The sequence below is a fragment of the Oreochromis aureus genome, linkage group 5 (genome assembly GCF_013358895.1).
Source record: "Oreochromis aureus strain Israel breed Guangdong linkage group 5, ZZ_aureus, whole genome shotgun sequence".
In the NCBI taxonomy this organism is placed as follows: Eukaryota; Metazoa; Chordata; class Actinopteri; order Cichliformes; family Cichlidae; genus Oreochromis; species Oreochromis aureus.
This window is the reverse complement of record NC_052946.1, coordinates 18,417,059-18,424,175: the sequence shown is the minus strand read 5'-3', so window position 1 is coordinate 18,424,175 and position 7,117 is coordinate 18,417,059.

Genomic DNA, 7,117 nt, shown 5'->3' with positions numbered 1-7,117 from the left:
TCTCTTTTTCTTTTTTTAAATATCCTTTTTTCATATCACAAAACATGAGTGAAATTAGATTACAAAACGCTAGAAAGGCTAATCAAGGGCAAATAATATGTAGTAGACTTTGTGTCTAAAACATTTATAAGGGACATTTCCTTGGCTGTAATCCCATTGTGTATATTTAGTGGGTTACAAGTGAGCGGAGAGTTTATGTGGCCACATAAGGATGAATAGCCTCATATTTGATATTCTTCTACATCACACTTTAAGATCAAAAATCAGTCCCCCGACAATGCCAGTCAATCTTGCATGCATTAAGCTATAGAAAATATCATCTCTGATAACCCCACAATAGATGGTTTATCACAGCCCAACATAAAGCCTGAGATGCTCTGACGACGAAACACAAAACTAGGCTGATTTCAAACAGTTGCTTAAATGAAAAGCACTGCAAATGTGCTGCTCTATGTGAGGCCGTGAATAGTCCTATCAGTAAGAGAGTGTTAGACTCATTAAAAAACATCATGTGGTTCCACCTTTGACCCTGTTTTTGTTGGTGCAATAATTGTGTTTTCATATTGAGTCAATAAAGGGGGGAAGGTGAGCTCTAGCACCAAACAGTAATGACAGATCCGCTAAGAAAAACATGTTGAGGATGAGTGGGTGTTCTCACACACACACATACACACAAACACGAGCGCACACAATAAAATAGGGTAAGGCTGGTGATGCTATTGTCAGTCTAAAGTACAGAGCCGAACAAACAATGAGTTAATTTGTCCCTCAATACTTTGCAACTTCCCCAGCCTGTCGGCGTCTGGCTGTTTTCCAAAACAGCTGGGCACAGCAAGTTTTTTTTTAAACAAAAATTGAGGATAAAGAAGAAAAAAGGGTGTGAATTTAGGTATGATTGTCCCAGGATCGTTTACACTCTGCGCTGATACACTATTGTGCTCTAGTGCAAACTCTGTCACTAAAGTACCTTCAGTAAAAGTTCACGCCACTCAAAGAAAGGCACCTTGGAAATTTAAGTTTTTGGAGAAGGAAAAAAGAACTTTCTGGGTTTTTAAAACCGAAGGTGAAAAATTAAAGGATATCTTTGAATAAAGGAAATATTTCATCATAGGATAAAGGTGATTACTCGGAACAACTTTATATTGATTTGCAGTTCATCTCTCCTCTAAGAAGACAAGCCAGCAAAATACCCAAACACAGTATGACAAAGCCATTGTCGGGTTTCCGAGCAGCGTGCCCCCACCACTGGGTGTGCCCATTGTTACATTCATCACTGCAATAGTACATATATATGACAGATAATAAGAAATCACTAAAGAACAATGAGTACATAACCTGATAGAGATTGAGGCTACACATGCATCCTGCAGTTATGTTATGTTGAAAATACACAATAACAACTAATGGATGAGAAAAGCAGTTTGTTTACAGTGAGGATGGAGATGAACTCGGGGGTTCATCTCCATCTGTGTGTCTCCTGTTTGTGTCAGACAAGAAAAGAGTGCGTCTGCTCCTCTCTCCTGCTCTGAGGTAAAACAATAAGGCCGAGGCTTAAAAAAGGAACTCCATCTTGATCTACTCCTTCCTGTCACTGTTTTCAAGCCTTTCAGTGAAACTAGAACACACAGGGTGTAGTCAACAAACGTAAAGGATAATTCCAGTTATTTTCAACCAGGGCCTCATTGTCCTACTTTTTATCAGCACTGAGAGGTTACTTGAGAGAAAAATGTCTCTTTCCTTTACTTTAATTTGTGTCTCCAGTTGTGCAGAAATCCCACAAAATTACTTTTTTTTGTCTCATTTTTGGATCAAGTACCTCATAATGTATAAGAATGACAGGAGGTATATCAAATATGAACAAAAAACAAAAATTTTAGAAGAATTAGAGGGACAAACTAAAATCAGAAGGCAAGTAGGTGGCTAGTATAATATCCATGCTGATGGATAACTAACAGGTAAACTTTATTTTTGTACATCCAGTGAAAAATAAAGGCGCATGTTCAGTATCCTTGAAAGGTTTTGTTGACTTTTCTCTCTTTGGCAACACTGAATCCAGTAAACTGACAGGGTCCAATAGGATGCAGGAACAAACTTTTGTGTCATGGCGGTCTAATTTTAGTTTCCCTTCACATCATGACAAGGAAGAAAACACAGCTGGAAGGTTGTTTTTGTTCTTCTGTGAGAACTTTCATACAATAGTGTACAAGAAGTATACAATAGGGATAGTTTTTTACAAAGGAAAACTGTGAACATAAGGTTGTTGATGCAAATTTTTAAAATGATCATTTCAAAAAAACCAAAGAAAAAATTAACTTAATTAAAACTCTGTCTTGAATATTTTGTGTGTGTCCTGTAATAAAATGTCAGTGTGTGTTTGCATGCAGAGGCCAAGTCACTGAACTTCAGTAATAGCTCAGTGAAAATAAATATACTGGTCCAAAAAAATTAAAGGAACACTTTTTAATCACAGTAAAGCATCAAGTCAGTTAAACTTCTGAGATGTTGATCTGGTCAGTTAAGTAGCAGAGGGGGGGTCATTAATCAGTTTTAGCTGCTTTGGTGTTAATGAAATTAACAACAGGGGAACTAGAAGGGCAACAATTAGACAATTCACTAAAAAATGTTTTATAGTTGGAGGCCACTGCCATTTTTTTCCTGCTCATATTTTCTGACTGTTTTTTCACTGGTTTTGCATTTGGCTAGGGTCAGTGTCACTGCTGGTGACATGAGGTGATACCTTGCGCCTACAGAGGTTGCTCCAGGATGGCACATCAATATATGCCATTGCCAGAAGGTTTGCTGTGTCTCCCAGCACAGTCTCAAGAGCATGGAGGAGACAGTTTCTCTAGGAAAGCTGGGCAAGGCTGTAAAATCTGTTCCTTTGTGCAAGAAGGAACAGGATTGGGACTGCCAGAGCTGCAAAATGAGCTCCAGCAGATGACTGGTGTGAATGTCTCTGACCAAACAATCAGAAAAAGAAGGCCCAACAACCCCTAGTGGGCTCTGTGCCCACTGCCCCATGGAGCTCAATTAGCATTTGCCATAGAATACCAGAACTGGCAGGCCACCACTGGCACTCTTTGCTTTTCAGAGATTAGAGCAGGTTCGCCGCATGTGGCAAGAGTTTGCAGGCAGGTCCTGAAGGATGACAGAATTGATACCATTGACTGGCCCCCACACTCACCTGACCTAAATCCAGTAGAACACCTCTGGGACAATATATTTCATTTATCTGATACTGCCAGGTTGTACCTCAGACTATCCAGGAGCTCAGTGATGCTTCCCACACCTGGGAGGAGACTGATCAGTTTCATTTTTAATAAAACAATATGGCATCCTTTCATTTCTAACATATTACCCATATCAGTGTAGATATCCAGAGTTTTTTCCCACTGAGATCTGATGGGTTTGCAAAGTGTTCCTTTAATTATTTAAGCGTTGTATTTCCAGAAGATTTGCAACAAAGTGAGAAAAAAATAAGAGAACGAAAGTTCAATGTTTCACACTAAATCAGATAACATCAGGCGTTTTGTTGGACTAAATCTGCCTGTGTCTATATTAGAGGGATACAGAGTATCTCATTTGCTTAATGTACAGAAAGAAATGTGGATATTTCCAGAAATGCACCATGTTCTCTGCCCTATCTCTTAGCAAACAAACAGAAGAAATAAAATCAAAGTCCTTAAAGCAATGCAACAATAAGCAAAATAAATATATTAACTAATTAATTAAATGATGGTCTCATGTGGGAGTGAAACTCATGAAAAGTCTCATGGGTTATGCCTCTCCCATGTTTCCCCCTTGAATACATAAATTTCCTAAGAGTTTGATGTGGTTTAATTCTATGAGTAATTCATCTTTAGGAAATAAGGATACATTTAACATTTGCCCAGGTGGACATGGCGCCTTGTGTATCTGCTACATCAACTGACATCCTCTGAATTCAATTCAATTCAATTTTGTTTATATAGCGCCAAATCACAACAACAGTCGCCTCAAGGCGCTTTACATTGTAAAGTAGACCCTACAGTAATACATACAGAGAAAAACCCAACAATCATATGACCCCCTATTAGCAAGCACTTTGGCGACAGTGGGAAGGAAAAACTCCCTTTTAACAGGCAGAAACCTCCAGCAGATCCAGGCTCAGGGAGGGGCGGGGCCATCTACTGCGACCGGTTGGGGATAGAGAAGGAAGACAGGATAAAGACATGCTGTGGAAGAGAGCCAGAGATTAATAACAAGTGTGATTTCTGAATGAGTATATGTATATGTACTTATTCATATATTGGCTCTGCTGCATTGCATTAACTGAGACAACATGCATTAAGCAGGTGCATTAGCAGGTGCACTGACACCATCGTCTTGCCTTCTTTGAATTTGTGGAATACGTCTGAGTCACAGACTCCATTTCACAACTTGTAAGCATGAAATCCCTTTAATGTACCTGATTTGGGTGTTTCATTTCCAGTTTGTTTAATACATACTGAAATGTGTGAAAATGTGCTTTTTTGCCCGACAAAGCTAACTGACTCCTGGCTGTGGCCTCGTATTTACCACAGAGATGCATTTGTGAAAGCTCAAAATTCTCAAATAAATACAACAGTATTGACCAGAATGCTGATCTATGCCTGCTGAACGTTTTAGTTTACTTTGGTTTCGTAAACTGTTGTTTGTGCTTAATTAATAATGAAGTGAAATCCAGCAGGAAAGAGGCTGTTTTACAGAGGTAGCATTAATTCTCTGCTGAAGGACACATTGAGATGCAAGCAGCCCCTTAACAGCTCCTGGATCTAACAATCAATACTGGGCATGTGACTCTGGAGCTAGCAAGAGTGACATCTTTGCTGCCAAGAAACACTGCCTCCGTTCTTTACAGCATCTAATTTAGGGAAGGTCACTGACTGTCATAGATCACCATCAAATTCAACTCAGTAGTCTGAGTTTTCAGCTGCCACTTCTACTTTCCACATGTCACAAAACCTTCAAATGAGGTCACATGGCCCCCTTTTTTGTTAAGGTGAATATTGCATGTAGTGTATTGTAACATGCACTTATAGCATTGTTTCTTTAGAAGTGTTGATGAAGCCTGTGTCTCACGTAGGAGGGGCAAAAAGTTGTCTAGCCAGCTAGCATCAGGTGATGTTTGTTGTTTATGTCTTGATGTAATTAGTATGAGATGTTTGGTCAGAGGCTCAAGAAGTTGTAAAAGTTCACAAAATACTGCAGCTGGTGTGACAGTTGCAGTTAAAACACACTGATATGCGCAATATGTTTATGGAGCTTTATGCAAAAGGAGGACTTTTTTTTTTTCAAATAACCAGCAGGTGCTGACTCGTCTGGTGGCAAACGTAAAAGTTACAAATAATCAGAAAGTGACTGACTAAAGGTAAGATCTCAACAAACATGTTCCATGAAATGTAATCATTACTTTCAAGTCTTTTTTAATCTTTTTTTTCTTTTAATTTAAAAATTTTAGGTCCTACTTGAAGTAAATAAAGCAGTTTTTGTTTTAGAGCTTGGCTCCCACTTACCTGGCAGACCTTCTGCACATATACACCGAACAAAGGTCTGTGACCCCCAAATTATAGAATGAGTTGCTCCTCCACTTTAAATCACATTTAAAAACACACACCAGAGTTAATATTAGTTAGTCGAGATAATTTTATTCCATTTTTTTTGTTTGTTTAGTCTTTTTAGCTTTATTTATTGCATATTTTATTGTCTATTTTATTTCTATTTTATACCAACTGGTTGTCCCTACCCATCCCTCACTCTTAACATCTGGTTTTAGAACCTATAATGGCAGAAAAGTAGGTGATGTTAGGGTGACAATATCCATCTTTCATGTATAGGTAATGACCAAATAATAGTTTACCAGTACCCAAATCCAAACACAGCACATTATCAACTGAAAAGACATTAAGACAAAAACTGTCAGCACCATTATTCGACTATATTACACACAAATTGAATTTCATACAATCAAATACCCATAATCTCATAATCTAAAATAAATCCATAAATATAATATACATACTATTTTTGCCATTTTAGGGGAAAAGTAAATAATAAATTGTTAAAACAATAGCAAACATGGTAATATAAGAACTTTAGCAGCGCTTTAAAAAGGAGTTAGATTGCAAAAAGAAACTGTATAACCACAACATGAAGCAGCGGAGCTCTGAAGTGTATCGTAAACACAAATGTCAAATGCTACTTGCAGGACTATTTGCTGCATCTGTTAACTGCAGGTAGAAAGCTTGCTGGGTGGTTTAGAGCAGCAGGAGAATGAGTAGACTGGCAATGAGTCCCCAGTCCCTTTCCTTCCTATTCACTCCTTTTTTTCTCCCCTTTCACATGAGCAGAATTTATGAGGCCATTACGGGTGTGCATGCAGTGTCAACAGTGCCCAGCTAATATCTTTATCCACCATCGTGAGGAGTGGGTGGTGTGTGTGTGTGTGTGTGTGTGGGAGAGTTGACAGGCGACACATACACTGCCCAGGAGACAAACTACCTCCAAGCTCACAGCTCAGCTCAGCCCAGAAGTACTGTATGCACTTGATGCATTTTACACTCCTCAGCATCTCAGACACATTAGCTTTCTTCTATAAGGAAACAACTTCAGTAATGAATTCAGCACAAACCTTTTCTTTTAACAGAGGAAAAGTGAAAAGTGCTCAAAATCCCAGAGAATCAGGAGCAATGCAACAATACAAGTGAAGACATAAAATTACAGAAACACATTCAGCCATCAGTTTTACTGTAGACTCAAATCAGGTACACTTACTACTGTGTATACTGTTATTATATACAGTTATCTGTGTCTAATATTTAAACTTGTTTAATGATAGGAACATTCAAGTGTGACAAACATACAAAAAAAAGAAAATCAGGAAGGAGGCAAACACTTTTTCACATCACTTTAAAATAAATATAGCATTATACTGCTTAATCATGTATAACTGCATAAAATACACTTTTTCTGCATTTTCTGACTTACCTACAGAGTCTGTGGCTCTGAGCTTCTCACAGAGTGGATCTGCTCAGGAAGCATGTCTCAAATTGTCACAAATATTACTATTAATTTAGAAAAAACGCCATTATTTAGCAGT